We start from the raw sequence: 26524 nt of genomic DNA on the forward strand, positions 1-26524 counted from the left end.
GCAGTCTGTTTTTCAGCCATATTGGTCAACATTTTACATTTGCTGTAGTTGATACAGTATGTACAAAGAGAGTAATATTTGTCTAAGATGTAACAAAACTTTTACTAAAATTCAAAACTAATTGTTTGTGTTAGAGCTAATACTGCACTTGATTATATGTTTTCAATGCACTAATAATGAGCTATAATCATACTGAGGGTGCTTTGAAAAACAGCTTACTATGGTTGGTTGTTCCGGTTGTTCAGGCATGTTTCTTCCATCTTAAATTGATCTCCAAAATTAAATAATTTCTATCATTTAATGACTTACACAGAGTTGTTCATGCCTTTGTCTTGTCACGATTGGATTTTTTCAATGCCCTTTATTCTGGTTTATCACATGCTTCTGTTCACCGCCTTCAATTAACTCAACAAAATCAGACAACATAACTCAATTTCTGGCTTCTTTAAACTGGCTTCCTGTTAAATTCCGTATTGATTTTAAAATTGCATCACTACTTTCAAAGCTCTACACGATCAGGCCCCTCAGTACATCATTGACCTTGTCACTCTGTATAAGCCTGCCGGCCTTCTTAGATGAGCTGATATGGGCTTGTTTGTTGTTCCCAGAGCCCGACTGAAGTCTAAGGGCTTTTGGTCTTTTTCAGTCCAGGCTCCTAAATTCTGGAATGACCTACCTGCTGATAGCCCGTGTGCTACATCTGTTCTAATTTAATTTTTTTCTTATACATCCTTTTAAAAAAAAAAAAAAAAGGCTTTTAGAACTATGTAAATATGTTGTTCTGCTCTTAATGTCTAGTAATGCATTCCAGTATTTTAAAGTTCCTTTTCTTTTCTTTGCATTTTTATATATTTCTTGTTTTGTGAAGCACCTTGTAGCTCTGTTTGTAAAAGTGCTATTATTAGTATTATATTATTATTATTATTATTATGATTATTATTATGATTATTATTATTATTAGGTACACTTTACAATAAGGGTCCCTTAATTAGCGTTAGTTAATGCATTATTAAGCATTAATTAACAGTTTAATAATAGTTTAATAATCGTTATAATGGTATTACCTAACATTAACTAACACATTAGTTAATGCATTAATAAGCAGTTAATTAATGTCCACTGCTCAGAGTTAATTAATACATTATTAAGCATTAATAAAAAGTTACAAAACTTAATTAGTTAACCATGAGTGAATGCTTTCTGGACCCTATTGTAAGTGTAACACATGCATCACTTGAGTAACACATTATAAATGCTGAACTGCCTCATAAGCATTACTTAACCATAATTAAGCATTAGTGAATGCTTTTTGGACCTTATTGTAAAGTGTAACACATGTATCCCTTAGGTAACACATACGCTGAAGCAAAATGAGTTGAAATGTAGTTGAAGCAACACATATAAAGAATTCAACACATTTTATTTAGAATAAAACAGATAATCACAGATAACATCTCAACTGGCACAGAGAAGTACGGTGGCCGTGAGAGCTCACAGCACTGCAACTTAAGAAAACACATGCAAAAAGACAAAACACAAGCAATTAAGAAAACATCTTCATCAATTTGACAACACATGCGCAGCATTTAGAAAACGCGATGCAAAGACCACAACACAATACATTAGAAAAACGTGCTGCAAATAGACAGCAACACAACAGAAGTGTTTCCAGAGGACACTTAAAAATGATGCACACGCTTATGCTTATGCTGATGCTAATGAGGCAGTTTAGCATTTATAATGTGTTACTTAAGTGATGCATGTATTACACTTTACAATAAGGGTCCAGAAAGCATTCACTAATGGTTAACTAATTAAGTTTTGTAACTTTTATTAATGCTTAATAATGTATTAATTAACTCTGAGCAGTGGACATTAATTAACTGCTTATTAATGCACTAACTAATGTGTTAGTTAATGTTAGGTAATACATTGTAACGATTATTAAACTATTATTAAACTGTTAATTAATGCTTAATAATGCATTAACTAATGCTGATTAAGGGACCCTTATTGTAAAGTGTTACCTTACTATTATTATTATTATTATTATTATTATATATAATATTATATATTATTGTACTAATCATAATTATAGTAAAGTATTATTCTGCTTTAGTCATTCTTGCAGTATACTGGACATATACTGCTTAAAGCTGGAGTAGGACATGTTATTTTGATACATTTTTATCATTCACTAGCAAAAAGCGATGTATACATCGATAGGGAGTAATACACAAAGTGATCTAACACTGAGATGAGAAATCTCAGTTGTCTGTGTCAGCAGCTAGACTGCAATAAGTTCGTCCAATCATTCATTCGCCACCGAGCGCAATGATTGGCTGACCGGACGGATGACCTGGGACCTGCCGAAAGACACGTGCGCGTGACCTGACTGAGATCGTCATCAACAGGCTGTTCACTAACGCAGAACATCTGATAAACATGTCAGAGAGAGAGAAACCAACGATTTAGCTCAACTTCTGCCCTCAAGTTCTGCCGCTAAACAGAGCAAGAAGAGGGAGACTGTGATGGAAAAGGAGACTACTTAAAAACACTGGATGAAGATACAAACACGAGTCAATATTCAGGCTGCATTTCTGCGACGGCTGAAGGATTTGAAGGGTCTCTAAAGCGACGCCATGTTTGCTGATTTTCTACTGGACAGGTAATCATGTCATTTCATTTGTCTTTGTGTTCATGGTTTAGTTCATCTATGAGACAGCTAGCGATAACTTCGGCTAATGCTAGCGGCCGGCTAACGGCTTGTAGCTCTGTTTATCGAGACATGTATACAGTCTGTTAGCTTGTAGCTCTGTTGATAGAGACCTGTACACAGTCTGTTAGCTTGTAGCTCTGTTTATAGAGACCTGTATACAGTCTGTTGGCTTGTAGCTCTGTTTATAGAGACCTGTATACAGTCTGTTAGCTGGTAGCTCTTCGGTTGCTCTTTATCAGCATGAATGGGGTGTTGTACTAAGTCTAAATGCCGTCTTGTCTGTGTTTTCATAGCTACGAGAAGGAAACATCGACGTCCACAACCGTTAAAACACGGGACGCAGAGGCCTCCACCCCAGCTGTTTCATGTGTTCGGAGTCCCCCTCTGACCGGTGAGTTTCAGGCCCGAAAAAGAACTCCATGAACATGAACGTTGCTTTGACCACTGCTTGCGTGGAGGTATAAATACTGCTCTCTTTTTTATTGTGAGCTATTTTGATTTACGTACGCAAGAGGGTTTTTTTTAATGTCCGCACAAAATAAAATCCAAACCATTCTCTTTCACTTCACGTGATCTGCATGCTAAATCGCAATCTGAGACCACACCATACAGACTAAAGAGATGAGAGACAAAAGTTTGGCTGATAAAAAATCCTGTGCATGTTAGCTGCTTCTCTAAAAGCTTGGTTTGGTGAAGGAAAGCATGAATAAAAGTGTTCAACGAGGAATCAAATACACAGAATAATTGTATTAATAATCTGTGGGCACAGTCTTCCTCTCCAAAGAGGGAGAGAGCACATTTTGACATCACTTACTCTGAAAATATTAGATAATATTCAAGATATCAATAAGAAATACAGTATATGTACCATATGTGCACAATACACACTGCAGTAGGTACTAAGCACACACTAGTGATAGTGGTGTCAACTCCTTGCATGGCTAGAAAATAACTGTTTACATATGGGGCTGAAGGAAGGGTTATTATGATTGAAATCAAAGGCACAGTGCTGTAAGATAATGAGAACCTTTGACTTCTGATTCTTTCTTCTATGTCAGGTATTGCACAATATTTAACGAGAAGTCAAAAAAGTGGAGCCTGTACACAATGAAGGTGGATAAGGACTACAAGTACATCACAGACCTCCAGAGCACAATCCTGCACAGAAAGCTGACAGCAACTGGGGATGCCAAAGAAGAGAACAAGGAGGCCGGATGATCCACGCCAACATGTTTACCTTCAACAGCCATTATTTTTATTTCTGTAATAATACATTTCTAATAAAAGTAAATGTAAAACAACTCTTTGATATTGCAATTATTTGTTCATAATGTTGTATGTTACTTGATATGGATTAATTACTTTGCAATTTGAAGAGAGAAGGCCAGTGTAAATTTAAAGATTTATTCAACAAGTGTAACACAGCACACTCAAGTATTTTTTTTTTACAAGAAGATAAATATAAAATATAACAAAGGAACTAAAGGGTCCCAATACAAGTATTGTATGTAATCATGTCATAGTTTCATCACCTCCCCAATTGAACCTTATACTGTCCATGTGGAAGGGTCACGGATTTTCCAGATACAGCAACAAGGTATTACTCCTCTATGACCTGCACCAAGTGCCCATGCTGCCAGACAACAACCTGTCTGTGCAGCATGGCGGGAACTTTCTGTTGCTGTTCCCCAGGATCTGAGCTCGTCCCCGTCGTTGCTCTCCCTCTCGCTCGTCATGGCTCTGCCTTGCACTCGACCACCGGTCTCGTACTCTCCGACCTGAGGTGCTTGGCTCAGGATCGTAATCAGCAGTCATCATGAGAGCTCTAACAAGCACAAAAAACAGTCAATATGTTGTAGTTCCAACACGAAAATGAAGACTGTCAACAATGGTGAACGCTAATAAATATATAGGCACTGTAGCCGTCTAGTAACTAAACATCATGACATGCGATGCTAAATCAAAATAAACATGGCTAGCCGGAGTTATTAGCCCGGCAGCAACAAATTGCTCTAGCTGTATTTCAGATGATAAAAAACAAACACACGTAAAGCTAACATGCAGGCTATGTCTGTGCATTCTAACTAATTACATTATTTTTAATGTGGTAATATAAGTGGTTTACTTACATGGGAGATAGACATGTTTTTTCCTCCATGAAATAAAGTCAATCGCTCGCCGCTCCAGAGCTAGCTATCGTGACGTCATCCTCCAGCTGGAGTCTGCCACAGGCGCGTTCATGTGTTTGGAGGCGTGTCCCTCCCCTCTCCCTACATGCTGCTCTGAAGGAGGGGGAGGGCTCTGTTCGGCTGTGTGCTTTCAAAATCAAGCTAACTGCTGCGGCTTTCTCAGGATCTCCTACTCCAGCTTTAATAACTGATACTCTATTGGAATTAGGCAGGATACATGCTTTAATGACACTAATTCACTCAGAAATTGCTAAAGATATAGTCAAGAGAATAAATTAAATATTATATAAAAGTATATTTAAATGCGATATAAAGTAGTACACTAAATACATTCAAAACACGATAAATGTTTCCAAAATGGCGGACCTAAAGCATCAGCTTCCACCTCTGTGAGCTCCGGTGATGCTGGTTATCTTTACCAAATCAATCTATTTTTTTCTCTTGGTTGATGTTTTGCCGGAAAAACAAGAAAAATGCTTTGTTGCCCTTTCATATTGGTACACATGTTACAAAGCTGCCAGCAAACTTCAAGAGTCAGCTACTTATTGTTTATAGTGAAATAAAAGCTAACCTGATACAAGGTTGGTCAACTTGCACCATCTACTGGTGAGAGTATGAGATGCATTTAATGCTGTTCTGACCAGAGATTAAAAACTCAGTCGGGTATATATAAAAAGCAACATCACATTTGCACCCTGGTTGTTCCATTTTAACACATTAAGTTAATTAAAGATATTGCAAATTGCTTAGAGTTGAAACTTAGCATATGTTAAAGAACACTTAACATATTAAGGATCATTTCAAAATACACAGAATGCTCTGAGTATAGCACATTTAAAATGCATTAAGTACACCCACAATTAGACATTTTCACCTGGGTATGTATAGTTTTTTTTTTTTTCTGTGAAGAAAATCATTTTCATATGCCATCCTGCCTGTATATCTTATTGTTTATTAGAGACACAATACTTTAAAAAAAATTCTGATTATTAAAGAAATGACGAGGAGTTTTCATAAGAACTTGAACTCACAAACATAATGTACCACATCTAAAGAAACAAGTCTCGGGCTGTTGTGTTTAATTTAGGAAGACATTTCACACACTATTCCCCATGTTATTATCTCAAGTCATGGCAAGGATTTTGATACTACTCCAAGCTTTAAATTGTACAGCACACTTGTACATGGTAAAAGTAAAAAAGACAAAAAAAAAAAGGCTCAGGGTGCATACAGCTCCTTTATGTAAAATAATAGCAAAAGGTGAACATATAAATTTAAAAATGTACTTACCCCAGTAGATACAGGTAAAACAGATGAAAGTCCACTCTTAGAATAAGTGTTTATTACTTCTGGTTTGTGATACTTCAGCTGTTATTTTATCAATCCTTGTATGTCAGTGACACTGTGAATATTCACCTATTGTGGCAGTCCTTGCCCTTACCTTGTTTGATTTTATGTAGGGGAGTGTTCTAACTAACAAATACCATGACTCATTGATGATACATTTTTCAGAAATGAGACACCGAAGTAAGAGCAATATCAAAACACAGAAGGTGCCACCTGTTAAGCTGTCACTTTCTTGGCTCGACCTCAGAGTATACTCCCTTGTCTTTGTCCTGGGATGGAAATGTCATACTGCTGCATTCCGCTTCTGTTCATTTTGAAGGGAGTTCCGACAATGTGCCAGTAAGTTATGCCAAATAATTAATCACTAAAGTTTTGATTAAACGAAATGGAACCTTTTCAATGTTGACAGGGCTTTCCCTTTCAATCAATTGAGTTTATATTCCCTGAAACTTGACATTTAGGAAACAAACAAAGTAAAAAAAAAAATCAATGTCTTGAAAATGTGTAAAGTGGACCATTTTTATTGTCATTGCTCTCATTCTATTCTATTCTATATCCTTTTTTTATGTTATTGTCTGAGCTGGTGCCATAGATAAGATGACTTCTCAGCATCCTGAATATACCCTTTTAAGATATCAGTATCAGTAATAAAATGGAAAGATGGCTTCATGATACTTGTTTATAATATGCCAGACAATAGCGTATTGGCTTAATCTGAAGCATACAATAAGTGTTGTTGTGAAGAGGTTTTAAACAAAGGACGGGACTTAGCGCATACTTTACTTGAGAAGCTGGATTTCCTGAAAGCTCCTTCAATTATGTGAGAGACAGCAGGCTTGTTTGGGGTGCTGTAGTACTTGTGGATGAACCATTGTGACCTGAGATGTTTTATGTTGTTGTGCTTATAGCATTTAAATGTTACAAAACTAAACATCCAAATATCTTGCTTGAATGAGTCACTGTACTTCTTCTACAGAAAAGGCTGATAATACAGATCTTAACCTTGGTTCAAAATAGTCTTTTAGGAATAGTTTATTACCCAATGGCCATCATGATATGGTGCATTGGTATCTCTCCCCGAACAATCATGAATCACTTCCACCTTTAAAGAATATCTTGCAATCTATTTTACGTAAATAGAAATTTAAATACATTACCCTAGGTAATAATAAAACAACTGATAATCAATTAAGAGATGCAGCCACTGGCAAAGGAACTGTTTCTAAATTATATAAATTAATGTGCCACATTTGTTTTGACTGTCATGTACCTGTATTATCTCAATGGGAGAAAGATCTGGGCGTTCCCCTCACAGCAGAGCAATGGGAAGCAATTCTGAGACGTTCAAACTATTTGTCAAAATGTGTTCGATACAAGTAAATCCAAATGAAGATTCTGTGGAGGTCATACATCACTCCATAAAAACTGAAGAAAATGAATTGTCATGTTTCAGATCTGTGCTGGCATGGCTGTGGGATGACGGGAACACTAATGCATCAACTTTGGCATTGCCCAGAGATCCAAAGGTTCTGGATTGAGATTTTTTGTGCAAAATATTTGATATCAATATATCATTATGTCCTACAGTGGCCCTACTGGGAAACAAGATAGATGGAGTAACATCCAGAGAATTACAACACTTGATCACGTTAGCATTTCTATCTGTGAAACGGACAATTTTAATGAATTGGAAGGTAGGAAAGGCAAAATGTTTTGATATAGACAGCTGGCTTAAAGATTATTTGGAACTGATCTCTATGGAGCAAGCAGCATCAGCACTTGCAGATCCAGGCAGTGGCCACAGAGGCTCTTTGAATTTTATTTTATCAGTGATGGATAAAAGGACTTGATGGCTCCTATTGATACTTGACTTGAGTTTAAACCCCATCAATTTTTGAATGAACATGAATGTATACATTTTTTTTTTTTTTTTCTTCAATTTCTATCTCTTTATCTAGACACTGAACTGTATTTACGCTCCACCCCTTGCTCCCAAGTCTTGTCCTGTTGTAGGTTATCACGTTATTTGTTTGTTTATTTGTTTGTTTGTTTAGACCTTGTCCAGTCAGAGTTGTGTTGCTGTATTACAATTTTGTGTAATTAAAAAAAAACCGAACAGGATCTAATTTACAGTATGTGCCTTTAATAGAACCAACTTCAAATAACTCAATACAATTATATCTGCTTAAAATGCTTAAAAAACGTGTTAATATAGGATAGATAATTTTTTATTGTTCATTTTAATGTCCTGATCATCATTAAGACTTTATACATTTTGACAAACACAAGAAAGTACAATCACAGAAACAAAAGTATATTTATGATAATGTAAATACATAAAAATAAATACAGCAACTATTCATACAGGGCATCGTTGAGTTATTATGAATGTAATTGTGACAGCTTCACAGTTGGTAGAAGAGTGAAGTATTGACTTCATATTATTTTTCCTTAAACTTAGACATTCCTCTGTGTCAGCCTTTATTAACTCAGTTTTCCTAACATGGAGGAGGAACAACTTTAATTTAAATACATTTTACTAAAAAAATGATTTTAAGGAAATGTTCTTGTAAAAATGTTTGCTATCAAAGCTGAAGAATGGACAATGCAATTAATCTTTCTCTAAGTTTATCACCCAGCTTTTTTACTTATCACCCAGTTGGGTTAAATACTTGATTCTTATTGGTTAAAAACCCTTAACAATGATAATTAATGCTGAATAGCAGAATTAATTAACCCATGTAAAGGAGTTCTGGCCCATTTTATCTCCCTCTTTTGGCACTGAAGCAACAATGTTGGTGTATGTTAGCATTCTATATCAGTTAACAATTTAAGAAGCATTTATGTTGTTATCATTCTAAATGCTAATGACATGGATACTACTTTTAGTTTTAACATAATTTGTTGGAGAACACAAAACTTAGATTTTTGGTTCATTTCAGCCCAGTCACCAACAGAGACATCATCCCATTTGAAGAAAACAGACATGAAGCAACCACAAACTGCGACATGGTATGGACTTTGGCAATGTTACCAGAATGGTGGAGTGAAAATGCCACAGAAGAGTTATGGGGAAGAGGACTTTATGCAGGTGTTGCTGTTATTTCTACATCTGTTAAGAATAAAAGCATAAAACCAGCTTCTTCTTTTTTTTACTTTACCAAGAATTAAATGTTAAGTGTAATGTTGATTTGACCTGCAGTTAGGCAAATAAAATACCATCACCATGGAAGCACTATCAGCAGTGGAATCTGAGGGATATTTTAGCTGTGTAAATGAACCATTTTAAAATCAATAAAATCATCTTTAAGTAAAAACAAAGCATCAATTTGTTTGTATCTTTACCAGTTAATATGCAGAATAAGATGTAGTTAGCCAGTGGTTATGCAAAATAGAATCCACATAGGCTGGACAAGATCCCTTTGAGTCTAGGTCTAGTCTCACCTTGTCTATTTTGGGATTCTATTTCCTGTAACCCCTGGCTTACTTAACGTTATCCCTTAAGGGTTATCATTCAAACTATGAATATTTTATCTGGAAGTTATTTGAAAGCCATGCTACAGTTGCAAATCCAGTTGTCTTCTTTGATTTTATTGCAAACACAGTCCCTTTTTATATTTGGGAAAGTAGTCACTCTTCTCTGAGGTCTGCATTGACACTACTGCAGGCTAGCCAGCAGCCATGACAACAGCACAAAGGTGGATGCAGTGAAGAGACTGATATTGTGGCTTACTCCACTTGAAACTTCTGTAAATGTTGAGAACAGAAAATTAGACATAAGTATAGCAAAAAAAGTTTTGTTATAATGTTCATTCTATACAGGTAGAAAAACATTCTAGTTGACTACTACTTACGTGCGCCATCCACAGTAATGGAAGTGGTGTCAATGTTGAAGGCTGTGATGTTAGCAGATGCACTGACCAAAGTGCTTGCAATGGCAGTGTTATTGGGAACAGATGTTGATGCAAATGCAATGCTTGCACTGTTGATGATTGATCCATTACTGCAAATTAATGAAGAAAAAAAACTTATTTTAAAGTAAATTCATGACCCATACTTTTCAGTTTCTTAAAACTTAACATCAAGCAAAATTATTACCTGAATGAAGTCACTGTCAGGAAGCGGAATGTTGAAAATTCACTCCGGTAGAAAGGTTCAAGCTGGGAAAATGAAAGAAAATACAATTCAAGACCCAGGAATGAATTGCAATAAAAAAAGAACAGTGATAATAGTTTAAATCCATAGCGAGTAAGTCATATTTATTAGTAGTGTCGTTGCTGGTACTACTAGTAGTAATGTTGGGTGTAGTTTAAATTTGACATGTTCTATGGAAAATTAGCTATATGAGTCAAAGAGGTTATATTGCTGTAAATCTTACGTAGAAAAGCTTCTTCGAAGATATTGCGATAAAATTAACACATACATTTACTGTACTTTGAGATTTACTTACTGTAGACTTTATTAGTGAGGCTCGAGTTCTAAATGCTGCAGATGATGGATTTAACAGGTCAATTGTAAATGTCTCTCCAGCCGATCTGAAAACCAGTTGCCTTGTTGTGACTGCCTCAACAGTAGTAGTCATTGGTGTTGTTGTTGTTGTTGCTCTAGCAGTTGTAGTTGTTGCTCTTGCAGTTGTAGTTGTTGCTCTAGCAGTTGTAGTTGTTGCTCTTGCAGTTGTAGTTGTTGCTCTAGCAGTTGTAGTTGTTGCTCTGGCAGTTGTAGTTGGTCCTCTGGGAGTTGTAGTTGTTGCTCTAGCAGTTGTAGTTGTTGCTCTAGCAGTTGTAGTTGTTGCTCTGGCAGTTGTAGTTGTTGCTCTAGCAGTTGTAGTTGTTGCTCTGGCAGTTGTAGTTGGTCCTCTGGGAGTTGTAGTTGTTGCTCTGGCAGTTGTAGTTGGTCCTCTGGTAGTTGTAGTTGTTGCTCTGGCAGTTGTAGTTGGTCCTCTGGGAGTTGTAGTTGTTGCTCTTGCAGTTGTAGTTGTTGGTCTTGCAGTTGTAGTTGTTGGTCTGGCAGTTGTAGTTGTTGGTCTGGCAGTTGTAGTTGTTGCATTGGATGTTCTAACTGTAAAAAAATAAAATAAAATCAGAAACAAGGAGTGACATAAAGACATGGGGTAAAAAGCAGATGTCATGGTCATGACCAACCCCACCACCCACACTTTTTCTTTGACCCAGCAGTTTGTGAAAAGTTTCAGGAAATGATTGAATAGAAGTCAAAATAAACTTAACAGTAGTAAAGCCTAAAAACACGTTTGTTATTTTCAAATGAAAGTCTGAAGTATGTCAAAATTCACTTGTAATTTAAACTTAAAAAATTGATATCTATGGTTCATACAACATAACCCCAACCACACTAAAACTCACATAACCACACATACACAACCCCTAACAGAAACATTGATACATACTCATGACAGACAGTAAATAATAATTGGCAATTAACAACAGCCACTTCAGGGAAATAAAAAAAAAAAAACCTACCAACAACGGAGCCGGCATCAACAGTGAGGTTGAAAGTACTGTTGGGGTTATTCACAGCTTCTACTAAGGTATCTGCAACAGAGGTAGGCTGTGGGATCTGCTCTGGGGATGAGGTACTGTTGAACTCAATACCTACCTCTGCGTCAGTATTAGACATTCGTGTTAATGACCCAGCTGGGCTGAATCAAACAAAGACATATTGAAATTAGTATTGACATGTATAGATTGATTAGATATTATGATGTCAAAAACCACATACAAGACAGTAAAGTACGGAAAAGTTAGTCAAAATCTTAAAATCGTAAAAGTTACCTAAATTTTATGACGAAAGTGCGGATGAAAAGAACTCCATAGGTTGCTCTGAAGATAACATCATACTGTGAAAAAGAAGCACAAGAAGAATATAGACGTTTTTTCTAATTGAATCATCAAATACAAACTCTCTTCAAACACAAAACCTTGGACTTACCACTGCAACGACTCGTGCCTCAAGAGCAACAAATGCAGGGCTACTTCTATCATTGAGTTCTTCTACAAATGGTTCTACTATGGTTGCTGCAATAACAACAACTGGTGGAGGTGCAACAGTAGTAGTAGTGGTTGTAATAAGAGTTGTAGGGGTTAAGCCTCTGGTTGATGTTGAGCCTCCAGTGGTTGATGAACGAGGTGACGTGGTGCGCACATTCGTTGTTGTAAACCCTGCAGTTACTGTACTTGCACCAGTGGTGGCTGAACTTCCAGAGGGAGTTAATCCTCTACTTGTTGTTGGTCCACCAGTTGTTGTTGATGAAAATCCAGTGGTTGCTGTGACTTCAGTTGTAGTTGAGGCCCCAGTTGCAGTTGATGTTGTTTCAGCTGTGATAGTTACAGCTCTAGTTGATGTTTCTCCAATTATGGTTGAACCACCAGATGTTGTTGGTTCACCTGTTGTTGTTGATGAGAGTACAGTACTAGTTGAAGTTCCAGAGGCAGTTGTTGCTCTAGCAGTTGTAGTTGTTGGTCTGGCAGTTGTAGTTGTTGCATTGGATGTTCTAACTGTAAAAAAATAAAATAAAATCAGAAACAAGGAGTGACATAAAGACATGGGGTAAAAAGCAGATGTCATGGTCATGACCAACCCCACCACCCACACTTTTTCTTTGACCCAGCAGTTTGTGAAAAGTTTCAGGAAATGATTGAATAGAAGTCAAAATAAACTTAACAGTAGTAAAGCCTAAAAACACGTTTGTTATTTTCAAATGAAAGTCTGAAGTATGTCAAAATTCACTTGTAATTTAAACTTAAAAAATTGATATCTATGGTTCATACAACATAACCCCAACCACACTAAAACTCACATAACCACACATACACAACCCCTAACAGAAACATTGATACATACTCATGACAGACAGTAAATAATAATTGGCAATTAACAACAGCCACTTCAGGGAAATAAAAAAAAAAAAAAACCTACCAACAACGGAGCCGGCATCAACAGTGAGGTTGAAAGTATTGTTGGGGTTATTCACAGCTTCTACTAAGGTATCTGCAACAGAGGTAGGCTGTGGGATCTGCTCTGGGGATGAGGTACTGTTGAACTCAATACCTACCTCTGCGTCAGTATTAGACATTCGTGTTAATGACCCAGCTGGGCTGAATCAAACAAAGACATATTGAAATTAGTATTGACATGTATAGATTGATTAGATATTATGATGTCAAAAACCACATACAAGACAGTAAAGTACGGAAAAGTTAGTCAAAATCTTAAAATCGTAAAAGTTACCTAAATTTTATGACGAAAGTGCGGATGAAAAGAACTCCATAGGTTGCTCTGAAGATAACATCATACTGTGAAAAAGAAGCACAAGAAGAATATAGACGTTTTTTCTAATTGAATCATCAAATACAAACTCTCTTCAAGCACAAAACCTTGGACTTACCACTGCAACGACTCGTGCCTCAAGAGCAACAAATGCAGGGCTACTTCTATCATTGAGTTCTTCTACAAATGGTTCTACTATGATTGCTGCAATAACAACAACTGGTGGAGGTGCAACAGTAGTAGTAGTGGTTGTAATAAGAGTTGTAGGGGTTAAGCCTCTGGTTGATGTTGAGCCTCCAGTGGTTGATGAACGAGGTGACGTGGTGCGCACATTCGTTGTTGTGAACCCTGCAGTTACTGTACTTGCACCAGTGGTGGCTGTACTTCCAGAGGGAGTTAATCCTCTACTTGTTGTTGGCCCAGCTGTTGTTGATGATGATAATCCAGTGCTAGCAATATTACCAGTTGTAGTTGAGGCCCCAGTTGCTGTTGTGGTTTCTCCATTCATAGTTGAAGGTCTAGTTGTTGTTGGTCCACCAGTCGTTGTTGACGAGAATCCAGTGGTTGCTATGATTCCAGTTGTAGTTGAGGCCCCAGTTGCTGTTGTGCTAGTTTGAGCTGTCATAGTTGAAGGTCCAGTTGTTGTTTCTCTAGTCATGGTTGCACCACCAGTTGTTGTTGGTCCACCAATTGTTGTTGACGAGAATCCAGTGGTTGCTGTGATTCCAGTTGTAGTTGAGGCCCCAGTTGCTGTTGTGCTAGTTTGAGCTGTCATAGTTGAAGGTCCAGTTGTTGTTTCTCTAGTCATGGTTGCACCACCAGTTGTTGTTGGTCCACCAATTGTTGTTGATGATAATCCAGTGGTAGCTGTAATTTCAGTTGTAGTTGAGGCCCCAGTTGCAGTTGATGTTGTTTCAGCTGTCATAGTTGAAGCTCCAATTGTTGTTTCTCCAATTATGGTTGAACCACCAGATGTTGTTGGTCCACCTGTTGTTGTTGATGAGAGGGAAGTACTAGTTGAAGTTCCAGATGCAGTTGTTGCTGTTTCAGCTGTCATAGTTGAAGCTCCAGTTGTTGTTTCCCCAGTTATGGTTGAACCACCAGTTGTTGGTCCACCAGTTGTTGTTGATGATAGTCCAGTTGTAGTTGTAATTCCAGTTGTAGTGGTGCTAGTTTCATCTGTCACAGTTGAAGCTCCAGTTGTTGTTTCCCCAGTTGTGGTTGCACCATTAGTTGTTGTATGTCCACCAGTTGTTGTTGATGAGAATCCAGTGGTTGCTGTAATTCCAGTTGTAGTTGAGGCCCCAGTTGCAGTGGTGCTAGTTTCAGCTGTCACAGTTGAAGCTCCAGTTGTTGTTTCTACAGTCATGGTTGCACCATCAGTTGTTGATGATGAAAATCCAGTAGTAGCTGTAATTTCAGTAGATGTTAAGGCCCCAGTTGCAGTGGTGCTAGTTTCAGCTGTCATAGTTGAAGATCCAGTTGTTGTTTCTCTAGTAATGGTTGCACCATCAGTTGTTGTTGGTCCATCAGTTGTTGATGATGAGAATCCATTGGTAGCTGTAATTCCAGTTGTAGTTGAGGCCCCAGTTGCAGTGGTGCTAGTTTCAGCTGTCATAGTTGAAGCTCCAGTTGTTGTTTCTCCAATCGTTGGTCCATCAGTTGTTGATGATGAGAATCCAGTTGTAGCTGTAATTCCAGTTGTAGTTGAGGCCCCAGTTGCAGTGGTGCTAGTTTCAGCTGTCATAGTTGAAGCTCCGGTTGTTGTTTCTCCAATCGTTGGTCCATCAGTTGTTGATGATGAGAATCCAGTTGTAGCTGTAATTCCAGTTGTAGTTGAGGCCCCAGTTTCTGTTGTTGTTTCAGCTGTCATAGTAGAAGCTCCAGTTGTTGTTTCTCCAGTCATGGTTGCACCATCAGTTGTTGTTGGTCCATCAGTTGCTGTTGATGAGAAACCAGTGGTAGCTGTAATTCCAGATGAAGTTGAGGCTCCAGATGCTGTTGTTGTTGATTCATCTGTCACAGTTGAAGCTCCAGTTGTTGTTTCTCCAGTCATGGTTGCACCATCTGTTGTTGTTGGTCCACCAGTTATTGTTGATGAGAAACCAGTGGTAGCTGTAATTCCAGATGAAGTTGAGGCTCCAGATGCTGTTGTTGTTGATTCATCGGTCACAGTTGAAGCTCCAGTTGTTGTTTCTCCAGTCATGGTTGCACCATCTGTTGTTGTTGGTCCACCAGTTGTTGTTGATGAGAAGCCAGTGGTAGCTGTAATTCCAGATGCAGTTGAGGCTCCAGATGCTGTTGTTGTTGATTCATCTGTCACAGTTGAAGCTCCAGTTGTTGTTTCTCCAGTCATGGTTGCACCTTCTGTTGTTGTTGGTCCACCAGTTGTTGTTGATGAGAAGCCAGTGGTAGCTGTAATTCCAGATGCAGTTGAGGCTCCAGATGCTGTTGTTGTTGATTCATCTGTCACAGTTGAAGCTCCAGTTGTTGTTTCTCCAGTCATGGTTGCACCTTCTGTTGTTGTTGGTCCACCAGTTGTTGTTGATGAGAAGCCAGTGGTAGCTGTAATTCCAGATGCAGTTGAGGCTCCAGATGCTGTTATTGTTGTTTCATCTGTCACAGTTGAAGCTCCAGTTGTTGTTTCTCCAGTCATGGTTGCACCTTCTGTTGTTGTTGGTCCACCAGTTGTTGTTGATGAGAAGCCAGTGGTAGCTGTAATTCCAGATGCAGTTGAGGCTCCAGATGCTGTTGTTGTTGATTCATCTGTCACAGTTGAAGCTCCAGTTGTTGTTTCTCCAGTCATGGTTGCACCTTCTGTTGTTGTTGGTCCACCAGTTGTTGTTGATGAGAAGCCAGTGGTAGCTGTAATTCCAGATGCAGTTGAGGCTCCAGATGCTGTTATTGTTGTTTCATCTGTCACAGTTGAAGCTCCAGTTGTTGTTTCTCCAGTCATGGTTGCACCTTCTGTTGTTGTTGGTCCACCAGTTGTTGTTGATGAGAAGCCAGTGGTAGCTGTAATTCCAGATGCAGTTGAGGCTCCAGATGCTGTTGTTGTTGATTCATCTGTCACAGTTGAAGCTCCAGTTGTTGTTTCTCCAGTCATGGTTGCACCTTCTGTTGTTGTTGGTCCACCAGTTGTTGTTGATGAGAAGCCAGTGGTAGCTGTAATTCCAGATGCAGTTGAGGCTCCAGATGCTGTTATTGTTGTTTCATCTGTCACAGTTGAAGCTCCAGTTGTTGTTTCTCCAGTCATGGTTGCACCTTCTGTTGTTGTTGGTCCACCAGTTGTTGTTGATGAGAAGCCAGTGGTAGCTGTAATTCCAGATGCAGTTGAGGCTCCAGATGCTGTTGTTGTTGATTCATCTGTCACAGTTGAAGCTCCAGTTGTTGTTTCTCCAGTCATGGTTGCACCTTCTGTTGTTGTTGGTCCACCAGTTGTTGATGAGAAGCCAGTGGTAGCTGTAATTCCAGATGCAGTTGAGGCTCCAGATGCTGTTGTTGTTGATTCATCTGTCACAGTTGAAGCTCCAGTTGTTGTTTCTCCAGTCATGGTTGCACCTTCTGTTGTTGTTAGTCCACCAGTTGTTGTTGATGAGAAGCCAGTGGTAGCTGTAATTCCAGATGCAGTTGAGGCTCCAGATGCTGTTGTTGTTGATTCATCTGTCACAGTTGAAGCTCCAGTTGTTGTTTCTCCAGTCATGGTTGCACCTTCTGTTGTTGTTAGTCCACCAGTTGTTGTTGATGAGAAGCCAGTGGTAGCTGTAATTCCAGATGCAGTTGAGGCTCCAGATGCTGTTATTGTTGTTTCATCTGTCACAGTTGAAGCTCCAGTTGTTGTTTCTCCAGTCATGGTTGTACCTTCTGTTGTTGTTAGTCCACCAGTTGTTGTTGATGAAAAGCCAGTGGTAGCTGTAATTCCAAATGCAGTTGAGGCTCCAGATGCTGTTGTTGTTGATTCATCTGTCACAGTTGAAGCTCCAGTTGTTGTTTCTCCAGTCATGGTTGCACCTTCTGTTGTTGTTGGTCCACCAATTGTTGTTGATGAGAAGCCAGTGGTAGCTGTAATTCCAGATGTGGTTGAGTCCCCAGATGCTGTTGTTGTTTCTCCAGTCGTGATTCCACCACCCGTTGTTGTTGGTCCACCAGTTGTTGTCGATAAAAGTTCCGTGGTAGCTGTACTTCCAGATGTTGTTGATTCTCCAGTTGTTGTCCCACCAGTTGTTGTAAATCCAGCTGTTGTCGTAGGTGCAGAAGTTGAGGATGCATCAGCTGTTTAAAATGGAAGGGGGACACATTTTTTCAGAAATCTTTACTCATTTTCAAAGCACAGTGACTTTATAATATGCTTCTACTCACCTTTTAGTATCAAAAACAAAACCAAGAAGACTGCTCCGACACCCATTATGTCTGCCTTTGAACCTGCTGAGTTGGACAGTAAAGTTACTAACCATAAATTGCTTTATATACACAATCTTATATGTAAAATATAAAGAATAAAATGTTATTTTAGATGTACTAATGCAGTACCTTTGACAGTTTTAGGCAATATGTCTTTTTTTTATCCAGAGAATTAATTAAATTATGTTCCATTTCAATTTAGTTGCAATTGTATTTGAAACTACTTTGTCAACAGTGTTAATGCCCTTTTCCGTATTAAAGATATTTTACAGCAGTATTAAATGAAAAATAAAGATTGCATTTGTAGATTGTCTGAATGCATTTAATGCACCCGAAGTACACAACATTCCACTGAGTATTTCATCTGCACAGATGAAATGTTCAAACCAAGCCAGAAACCTTGGTGTAATCATAGACTCAGACCTTAATTTCAGCAGCCACATTAAAACAATTACAAAGTCCGCCTACTATCACCTTAAGAATATATCAAGGATTAAAGGACTTATGTCTCAGCAGGATGCAGAAAAACTCATCTGTGCATTTGTCTTTAGCAGACTAGACTACTGTAACGGGGTCTTTACAGGACTCCCTAAAAAGTCCAACAGATGGCTGCAGCTCATACAGAATGCTGCTGCTTGAGTCCTAACAAGGACCAAAAAAGTAGACCACATCACTCCAGTTCTTAGATCTCTACACTGGCTTCCTGTCTGTCAGAGAATAGACTTTAAAATCCTGCTGATGGTTTATAAAGCACTGAATGGTTTAGGCCCAAAATACATTGCTGATCTGCTACTACTTTATGAACCACCTCGACCTCTGAGGTCATCAGGTACTGGTCTGCTTTCAGTCCCAAGAGTCAGAATGAAACATGGTGAAGCAGCGTTTAGTCATTATGCACCACATATCTGGAACACACTCCCTGAAAGCTGTAGGTCCGCTCCAACTCTCACCTCTTTTAAATCAAAGATTAAGACTTTTTTATTTGCCACTGCCTTCCTATCTTAGCTCATTTTAACCCACTTTTAAATTAAAATTTTAATGTAATTTTTGATATATTTCTAATGTTCCTTTTCTTTTCTGTTTAATTATATTTGTCATTTTAATTGTGTTCGTTTATGCTTGTCTGAATGTCTCCAATGCTTTTAATGTTTTAATGTAAAGCACATTGAGTTGCCCTCGTGTATGAAATGCGCTATGCAAATAAAGCTGCCTTGCCTTGCCTTGCCTTGAGTAGATTTTACTTTTGGGCCACAGAAAAAGGTAAACTTGTTAAGCCTACATGCTGTTCTAACCCATATGTCATTGTCCATATCACAGTATACTATAACCTGTATGTGTGTCTATGTTTTGTTCTTTCTTTCTTTTTTTGAATGGGAATTTATATTTGATTTCAAATTGTAAGATAATGATGCTGGAAATAACATTTTGCCAAAATGTTACCAATGTTGCAAATTTTTTTGTTTGTTTGCTCAATTTGTTTCAACAATCACAGTGAATATCTCTGAATACCCCGTTTTCTATTGTCAGACAACAACCAGATGCCCATCACCTAAACAACTTGTGTCTTTAAACAGTACATACCATGATTTATCAAATATACTACATATTATAACCAGGAAACAATGTTTCACCGAGTGACGCTGTATTTAGTAACACAATTTTTATGATCTATATGATCTACAAAGCAAAAAGAGTTTCACCTGGAACCTATGTATACATCATTGCATTCTTGTTTGATTATTACTATAGGATAGATAGATAAAATAAATATATAATATGCAGAAATGATACAAGCTTACAATAACCTAATAAAGCAAGAGTCCATGAAATAACGTCAGAATTGTAAAGCAAAATCAGTCAAATTAAAGTTTAGCAACATTTACATTTTAATAATATTTATTTATGGACACAAACATAAAATTGTACTTACCTTGATTAAAAAAAAGAAGTCAATGAGTGATTTTAAAAAAAGGCCTCTAGATTTTTATTATTTTCAAACTTATTCAGTGTGGTTAGTCTACCTTGGAGCACATCCCTTATGAAGCCACCTGTCTGTGCAGCTCTTTTATATGTTGCACCAAAGCAAAAAAAAAAAAAAGTATTGCTACATGGGTGATGGAAACAAGGAAAACAAAGACCAAAAAATGAGCAAAAGGGTGAGGGTGAATCACAGCTCAGTCGCAAAAAAATTCTTTGCACGATTGTTTATGCATTCCATTCAAGTAGACTAACCAGATGACCTTATCTTATCTTTTAACAGGCTGAACCTTGAGATTCTCATAAGGTAACAAATGTTCATTGACTTACCTGTGTATCGACCTGGTCCTTATTTTTAGAATGGCAAGTATCGGCAAACAATTTTTAGATTAAGTTTGATCAAATAATGTCAGTAGAGGATATAGTTTCATAGCTTGAATTTTTTTTGTAAAGCCACAAGACCTGCTTTATCTTACTGAAAATCGGATACTTATTGCGAGTAGAGCAAATGAGTTTTGCACACTTTTTTGTAGAAGTAGAAATAGCACACTTGAGGGGAGATACCATGAATGAGAAGCTGGTCAAAACATGGTGAGGCTTAGACCTTGCAGTCAAGTTGTGCTGACCCCTGAAAAATCCTTGAAATCTTGGAATCTTGACTTCATAGTTTCTGGTAGTGGCGGACTGCTTCAGTTCGTCCCCTGATATGGCAAAGATTGTCAGCTTGTCAGCTCAGTGGATTGTGATTCTACATCACCTCATTAAGTAGAAGGTGTTGGCCCACAGAGAGGAGGACAGAGCCACATTGTATAAGTGCCAGGACAACAATCTGCATCTCAAGACCAATTGTGGACTAAGAAAATTGACAATTGATCAAATATACTAAGAATGAGAGGTTTAAGAGATTTTGTTTCTTTGGGGCTCACATGCCAGGGCCTAACCTTGACTCTCATCATAGAGGCACTGTCATAAAAATAGCAAATTAATGGCTCTTATTTCTTTCAACAGATACCAGCTTAAGAGTATCCTGAGGGGAGAATCACTCAATTGAACAGCTCCATGGAATATGATACAACTGCAGTAGGATGGAGCCTTCATTAATACAGGATCTCTAAGCCCAGACACATGGAAATTGTTAAGGTTGTTAAAGATTAGGCATAATGAACAGGCAATATGAATATTTATTTTATCACATTCAATGTCATTCAAAGTTGCTCAAATGTACCCTTGGGCATTCCTTTACATTTTCCCTCATTCAAAGCTGATTGAAAGGCATGTGACAAACATGATAGTGACAGAATACAAAGGCAACAACGTCATGTCCTAAACAGGAGCAGTGAAGCTAATTTTAGCATTGACCCACCCTGTCCAACTGATATTCACAGAAAGTGACATTCTTTCACATTGAGTGTGATGCTGGAAAATTTGCTGCAACTTTAACAAAACTTCTTCAGGGGTTGTGTACAGCCAACATCTAATCTATCCCAGTTATGAGGCATCAACTTAAACTATGCAAAATCCATGACAACTAGTGCATTACATTACACTGCTCCCTTTTGGAACTGTTCCACTGCATTACAAATACATAACAGAATAAATCCAAGTGTTTCAGTGCATTTCAAATTTCTTTTTTTACAGCCAGGCAGCTTCTTCACACTTATATCCTTTCCCAATCTGAACGAAACAAATTGGACAAAAGCAAAAAAAACAACAACAACATAGTGACAAAGTATGGTACAACAACAACAGTAGATTTGAATTGTTATTGTAAAGTGGTATTGGTTTCAAAAGATCAGAATATTCATGTCAGAATAATTGGTGGGATGTAAAGAAAGAAAAGGAGGTGCAACTTTTACAGGTCTAAAAGAGTTTACAAGATCAGCAAAACATTGGAATCACAAATTCATCTAAAGTGCTTCATTAAAGAAAACATCATATTAAATAACATTTTTAAAGGAACTTAAATAAAAGCATTCTTGTACTGAGTAACGGTTAAAGCCATGGGCATTATCTTAGATACAGAGAGAACTGAGAAAAATATGTACAAGATGTTAAGTTAAAGTAAAATTTGGTCTGGTTAATATCCCATTTGTCCTCAAAAATATCACACCTCAATGTCTAAACTATGGAAAATTAATGGTAATGGAACCCAGAAACAAAGACCTGGCTGAACAAAAACCAAATAAAATTTATGTTTTAAGACTTTTCATTCACACAAAAACTTTTTCAGTCTCAATCATGTGTTAGCTTCGTCATTAGCACATTTTTTTAGAATAGTATTTTTAGAAGGTAGGACATGAGGGTAGGAAAAAATGAATGGGGGCGTTACTGACCAAGCCACCAATAATGTGTGGGGAAATTTTGCTTGCTCTAACATTCCGTGTTTCAACCATCCATGGCATTGGTGGATGAGTGACATTCTCTTTATCAGAGGTAGACTGTCTACTTCGCAGCTAGAGTTTACCATTTGCTGCACGTCATAAGTGGACAGCAGGGCTAACAGGGAAAACTCAGTGTGAAAAACCTCATAGAGAAAGTGACATCATACTGTTAAACAGCTGATGACTAGCAAAGATTGGAAAATTTGACTTGTATTTTTCCATACATTTATTAATGTTGCAGTTTTATGGTCGTGTTTCATTTTATTCTAAGAACATTTCATTTAAAGCTCCTGTTAGGAGTTTTTAACTGGTTATGAAATTGACTGAAATTCACAGTATTCCCTTCTTGTGATCTACAAAAGCAAACTAGACCATTAGCCAAAAGATTGAAAATTTCTTTGTCAACATTTTCAACAGTGGTAACCTTTGTTAGGGAGTAGGTGTAAGACAGCGAATTTACAGCATCATGAAGAAAACCCCTTTTCTAAAACTAATTTACAGATGGATTGGCTGTTGACAGAATACACTACGGATTTTTCATCAGAAAACAGAACTCTCACATGTACAGTACATGATCAACAAAGATTCAAGAGGAACCACTTTGTCCACAGGGGGTGCTAAAATCATCACAAAGTTTCCTAGAGGAGCTTTAAGTATTCAGAGCAATCATTCATTGGTGGGTGTATAGCATCTTACTGAAGGCAGGTTTATTGGCTAGTCTAAAAACAAGACTTCAAATAGCTTCTGTATCTTATTCACACATCTGGTGGCAATGTAGGTATCTGTGAAATCAAAAGAGAACATTAGGTTACTACATGAGATCTTTGCATAATGTAAAACTTCCACATATCAATGTAGCCCTTTTTAATGGCTTGTATCTTTGCATGCATGAGGTACAGCTGATTTGCCTTGGTTAAATGCGATGCACATATTTTAAGTATTCTAGGACTGGCTTGATTTGGAAGATGTATTTATTCTCGCCCAGAGTTATATAAAATGGATAATACTCTTGTATCTTTTAAGTATGAGGCCAGTAACCAGCAAGCTTACACATTGAACTCAGTGGGAAACAAAGCCAGTATTCATCTTTATTTGGACAAAGCCAGTATACTTTGGCATTTGGCTGGTTTCATGAAAGGGAAGCATCCACCCCCTGATCTGTAGGTTAGGGCTGAGTGAGCCTCAGATACCTTAAACAGACAAGAAAACCACCTTGGTACTACTAATGCCCCAGTTTGTGTGCCCCAGTGTAATGGATAAAACAAAACTATTAACCCAGTCTCTGTGTGTGAAAGATCATTAACCGAAGGGCAGTAGGTAACACTGGTTAGAGAAAGGCTTTAAGCTCATCAAACTCCACTCATCTAAGTGAACCAGGGTATTTCCTATAATGTCAAGCTAATCCTTAACTACATTTAATGTACCTCACTTGTTGTCCTCGTCTGGTTGCTCCACAGTGAACGTAGTCCGGATTACAGTTGGGTAATCAAAGACTAGGGGCTTTACAGCAGCAGTTTTTGGACTATATTGGAAAAAAACAGTTTTTCCTTCAAGCAAGGAAACAGAAGTAGTGTCATATTGGTGCTGTGTTGTGTTGGCTTTGGCAGGATTTGTGGTTGATGCATCCTTGGAAAAAAAGGTCAAGGGCTGAGTGGAACTTGAATCCGTCATACTATGTGTCATTCCTGTTATAGGTTGAGAGACTGAATTCAAGGAGTTCGGTGATATGGTTTTTGTAGTCTTGCTGGTCTGTGGCGGTGTAATGGATGGAATTGTTGATTGCTTATCTGTTGATGGACTGTTGGATGAAGCTGGTGTTGTTGATGGAGCAGCTATAGATGTTGGAGGAGCAGCAGCTGTAGTTGTTGGAGCAGGTGTGGAAGCTGGTGTTGTTGATGGAGCAGCTATAGTTGTTGGAGGAGCAGCGGCTGTAGTTACTGGAGCTGGTGTTGTTGATTGAGTAGCTGTAGTTGTTGGAGGAGCAGCAGCTGCTGTGGAAGCAGCTGTAGTTGTTGGAGCTGGTGTTGTTGATGGAACAGCTATAGTTGTTAGAGGAGCAGCAGCTGTAGTTGTTGGAGCAGGTGTGGAAGCTGGTGTTGTTGATGGAGCAGCTATAGTTGTTAGAGGAGCAGCAGCTGTAGTTGTTGGAGCAGGTGTGGAAGCTGGTGTTGTTGATGGAGCAGCTATAGTTGCTGGAGGAGCAGCAGCTGTAGTTGTTGAAGCTGGTGTTGTTGATGAAGCAGCTGTGGTTGTTGGAGGAGCAGCAGCTGTGGCAGCAGCTGTAGTTGTTGAAGCTGGTGTTGTTGATGGAGCAGCTGTAGTTGTTGGAGGAGCAGCAGCTGTAGTTGTTGAAAATGGTGTTGTTGATGGAGCAGCTGTGGTTGTTGGAGGAGCAGCAGCTGTGGCAGCAGCTGTAGTTGTTGGAGCTGGTGTTGTTGATGGAGCAGCTGTGGTTGTTGGAGGAGCAGCAGCTGTGGAAGCAGCTGTAGTTGTTGGAGCTGGTATTGTTGATGGAGCAGCTATAGTTGTTAGAGGAGCAGCAGCTGTAGTTGTTGGAGCAGGTGTGGAAGCTGGTGTTGTTGATGGAGCAGCTGTAGTTGTTGGAGGAGCAGCAGCTGCTGTGGAAGCAGCTGTAGTTGTTGGAGCTGGTGTTGTTGATGGAACAGCTATAGTTGTTAGAGGAGCAGCAGCTGTAGTTGTTGGAGCAGGTGTGGAAGCTGGTGTTGTTGATGGAACAGCTATAGTTGTTAGAGGAACAGCAGCTGTAGTTGTTGAAGCAGGTGTGGAAGCTGGTGTTGTTGATGGAGCAGCTATAGTTGTTAGAGGAGCAGCAGCTGTAGTTGTTGGAGCAGGTGTGGAAGCTGGTGTTGTTGATGGAGCAGCTATAGTTGTTGGAGGAGCAGCAGCTGTAGTTGTTGAAGCTGGTGTTGTTGATGAAGCAGCTGTGGTTGTTGGAGGAGCAGCAGCTGTGGCAGCAGCTGTAGTTGTTGAAGCTGGTGTTGTTGATGGAGCAGCTGTAGTTGTTGGAGGAGCAGCAGCTGTAGTTGTTGAAAATGGTGTTGTTGATGGAGCAGCTGTGGTTGTTGGAGGAGCAGCAGCTGTGGCAGCAGCTGTAGTTGTTGGAGCTGGTGTTGTTGATGGAGCAGCTGTGGTTGTTGGAGGAGCAGCAGCTGTGGAAGCAGCTGTAGTTGTTGGAGCTGGTGTTTTTGATGGAACAGCTATAGTTGTTAGAGGAGCAGCAGCTGTAGTTGTTGGAGCAGGTGTGGAAGCTGGTGTTGTTGATGGAACAGCTATAGTTGTTAGAGGAACAGCAGCTGTAGTTGTTGGAGCAGGTGTGGAAGCTGGTGTTGTTGATGGAGCAGCTATAGTTGTTAGAGGAGCAGCAGCTGTAGTTGTTGGAGCAGGTGTGGAAGCTGGTGTTGTTGATGGAGCAGCTATAGTTGTTGGAGGAGCAGCAGCTGTAGTTGTTGAAGCTGGTGTTGTTGATGAAGCAGCTGTGGTTGTTGGAGGAGCAGCAGCTGTGGCAGCAGCTGTAGTTGTTGAAGCTGGTGTTGTTGAAGCTGGTGTTGCTGATGGAGCAGCTGTAGTTGTTGGAGGAGCAGCAGCTGTAGTTGTTGAAAATGGTGTTGTTGATGGAGCAGCTGTGGTTGTTGGAGGAGCAGCAGCTGTGGCAGCAGCTGTAGTTGTTGGAGCTGGTGTTGTTGATGGAGCAGCTGTGGTTGTTGGAGGAGCAGCAGCTGTGGAAGCAGCTGTAGTTGTTGGAGCTGGTATTGTTGATGGAGCAGCTATAGTTGTTAGAGGAGCAGCAGCTGTAGTTGTTGGAGCAGGTGTGGAAGCTGGTGTTGTTGATGGAGCAGCTATAGTTGTTAGAGGAGCAGCAGCTGTAGTTGTTGGAGCAGGTGTGGAAGCTGGTGTTGTTGATGGAGCAGCTATAGTTGTTAGAGGAGCAGCAGCTGTAGTTGTTGGAGCAGGTGTGGAAGCTGGTGTTGTTGATGGAGCAGCTATAGTTGTTGGAGGAGCAGCAGCTGTAGTTGCTGGAGCTGGTGTTGTTGATTGAGTAGCTGTAGTTGTTGGAGGAGCAGCAGCAGCTGTGGCAGCAGCTGTAGTTGTTGAAGCTGGTGTTGTTGATGGAGCAGCTATAGTTGTTGGAGGAGCAGCAGCTGTAGTTGCTGGAGCTGGTGTTGTTGATTGAGTAGCTGTAGTTGTTGGAGGAGCAACAGCAGCTG

The 26524-nt window shown here is 39.0% G+C and overlaps 2 long non-coding RNA genes across 2 annotated transcripts; both read right to left on the bottom strand.

Moving 5' to 3' along the window:
- Positions 1–9030: 9030 nt before the first annotated feature.
- LOC117807586 lies at positions 9031–11221 on the bottom strand. Its single transcript, XR_004630007.1, has 4 exons — positions 10706–11221; positions 10354–10415; positions 10110–10258; positions 9031–10002 (listed from the first exon to the last, which is right to left on the bottom strand). It is a non-coding gene; the product is annotated as an uncharacterized LOC117807586 (long non-coding RNA).
- Positions 11222–13261: 2040 nt separating this feature from the next.
- Positions 13262–13718, bottom strand: LOC117807587. Its single transcript, XR_004630008.1, has 3 exons — positions 13658–13718; positions 13501–13565; positions 13262–13367 (listed from the first exon to the last, which is right to left on the bottom strand). It is a non-coding gene; the product is annotated as an uncharacterized LOC117807587 (long non-coding RNA).
- Positions 13719–26524: the final 12806 nt, after the last annotated feature.

Source organism: Notolabrus celidotus, chromosome 23, assembly GCF_009762535.1.
Source record: "Notolabrus celidotus isolate fNotCel1 chromosome 23, fNotCel1.pri, whole genome shotgun sequence".
Taxonomy (NCBI): domain Eukaryota; kingdom Metazoa; phylum Chordata; class Actinopteri; order Labriformes; family Labridae; genus Notolabrus; species Notolabrus celidotus.